The sequence below is a fragment of the Acyrthosiphon pisum genome, chromosome X, assembly GCF_005508785.2.
Source record: "Acyrthosiphon pisum isolate AL4f chromosome X, pea_aphid_22Mar2018_4r6ur, whole genome shotgun sequence".
Taxonomy (NCBI): Eukaryota; Metazoa; Arthropoda; class Insecta; order Hemiptera; family Aphididae; genus Acyrthosiphon; species Acyrthosiphon pisum.
The window spans coordinates 67,782,928-67,785,805 of NC_042493.1; positions in this window are offsets into that span (position 1 = coordinate 67,782,928).

Below are 2,878 nucleotides of genomic sequence, written 5' to 3' on the forward strand. Positions count from 1 at the left end.
TAATGATATATCATATATCTTTAATCGTGGTTTTAAATTGTTAATGTATAAAAGTAAGTAGTAATTATAGTACTAACTACTAAGGTATTTAGGTATATATAAATAATAAATACTTAGTTTTCATAATTAAGAAATTTACGTGGTTAAAATAAGTTGAAGAATCCACTAGATAGTGCTACTAGTCAGTACATTTTCAATCGCGCTTTTCGAGCCGTGTTATACAGTCTCGATGTGTAACCAGTATATCTTTAATCGTGGTTTGAATAAAAACACCAACATTATTTTACTTGGTTATGGGAAACTACTACCTACTTCAGTGTTTCCAGATAATAATATATATACATATATAATATACACAATACACTGTCGTGCCACCGCTATACTATATATTTTTTTCGATAATCACTAATCTGTAAAAACGACCTAGGAAATAAAGAACAGGGAAAACATGTACAAAAAATCTTACTTTGGCACATAATGTTTTTCCAGAACCTTTTCAGAGTGCAATTAGTGGCTCTTGGTCTGAATATTAAGATAATAAGATGTCATATTCACATATTGTGTTGTCTGTCGTATGATCGTAAAACATAACTATGTTCAAATTCCAATTGCCTAATTATTAAAATCAATTGATGTATTATAAATTTTAAGGTAAGAATATTATCTAGAATCTTAAGTAGGCTTATTTTTTTTATTGTAAATTTGAATCAAGTTATGAGCATTTGGAGATTTACAAATCTACTATATTGAAAAAAAAGCCTACGTAGAGCCCCAGACTGCTAGATAGTAAAATAACATGAGTTAGATGAATTAAGTATTGTGAACATATTGGGGGATGGTAAACTCCTACAAATGTAGGTTATCTCCTAGTGTTAACTCCTACAAAAGTTAGTGCTGACTCCTTCAAAAGATAATGTTAGCTTCTAAAAACGATAATAAAATAATAGTTTTTACAAAAAAGTTAAATTAATTTTTAAAAAGTTCGACAAGTAGGTACTGCTTGTACCGCTGTACTAGCATACTTATTTAAATTATCAAATTTAATAATTTCTCCAGTTTGTATTGTTTAATTATCATATGATAGCGAGGTATATGGTTAGGTCTAAATGACTTAGGTATATAAGTAAAAAATCAAAATAATGTGAAAAAATACATCATTATTTTTATATAAATTGAAATGTATCTTTGCAGAGAGAGGATCAAGCAATTACCAAACAATATTTTTAAAAAAAGCACACATTCTAAAACAAATATTCTTTTCTGTGCTCAAAATCAAAAAAGTTAATGAGGATCTATCTCCCACATTTTCCGTGGGTAGGCCCCTCAGGGGGAAGCAATTTTTTTTCACCGGAGCTTAGGGGCACCAATTTTTTATTGCACTGGGGCGCAAAATGTCTAAATATGGCACCACTGTGCATTAGTCAAATTATTATGTTTTTCCTAACTTGTAAATAAGAAAGTAGGTAATTTGAAAAATACAATTTTATGAATTAGATTTTTATCATGACTGAAATATGTATGTAATATAATCATTGATCGCTAATCAGTATAATATGAAGTATTCATCATTGGGTCTGGACAAGTTTCTATTTAATGGGAATAATAAAATACATTAAATTGAATAACCTATACTTACAATTTTTAAAGTTTTAGCTTACCTCTTAACTTTTAATTTAAAATTTTTATAATATTTCTACCATAATAAAAGTTAAGAGAATCTAACTTATAAGATGGTATAAAAAAAAAAACTTGTTATAACACTTGATATGAAGGAATTTTTAAAAACAAGTAAAATTAACATGTCCCAGAATGACCTTGATAAAAGAAATACTATTGCTGTAGGTATTTAATTTTTTATCAATCACGCAGGGTAAGTGATCTTCCAGCTAAATATATTTGCATAACAAATTTCCCAAAATAATGTATCTATCTAATATTTTGTATGGCTGTTAATTACATGTTAATCTAAATATGAGGGTTTAATTCTAACTTGTTTTATTGAATCAATACGCTTGAGCCATCCACTAATATCGATTGTGTAACCATGAAATCAATAGCTATACAAAATATTAGTTAAGTATGTAATTTGGTAAATTGCTAAAAACTTCTATATTTAAGCTGAAAGATTATTTACCAAGCGTGACCGATAGAACTTTATAACTAAAATTTATATATATATATTTTTTTAAACCAACACTATTTTGTAAGAAAAAATGTTAAATGTACTTAAAATAATATATGTATAATTATAACAGTGAACAATGGAGAGGAATGAGCTGACGATAGAGATGGATAGAAGTGGTTACTGCAAAGTAGCTAAATGGCCCGGCCACTCAAAATATTTATAGGCCACCGCTACCCTGTTATATTGTTTAAATACTCAAGGCTAAAAAAAATCAAACCATATTTTAAAATTTCTATCATGATATTTGTTCTTGTTACATATATTTAAAGTAGTGTTCTCACGACAATTACAAATATGAACATACAAGCTTGTAATTTATCGCATCAGACACAATTCGATTTTCGAACAGTATATTCAGGTTGTCAGAACTTAGAAAAGAAATAGATCATAGATTGTATTTGTCGTGTTAACATAGAATACAATTTATATGTACCAATTATTGTAAAGTTGCATGAACCCGCATTCCTCTTTCAGTAGGTAATTCTGCATAATAATAAACATAGTAGGTACTAGATACCTATTTATAATCTATAAATATAAATACAATACTATAATCTACTATGTAATGACTTCTGAAGATATCCTGAGTGGCACAAATTATTTTATTTTAACTACGAAAGTGTGTGCTGGCCTTCAAATAATATTATTATTAGTTGTTATTGTTTTAAGAGGACCCCGCATCCGCAAGTGTTG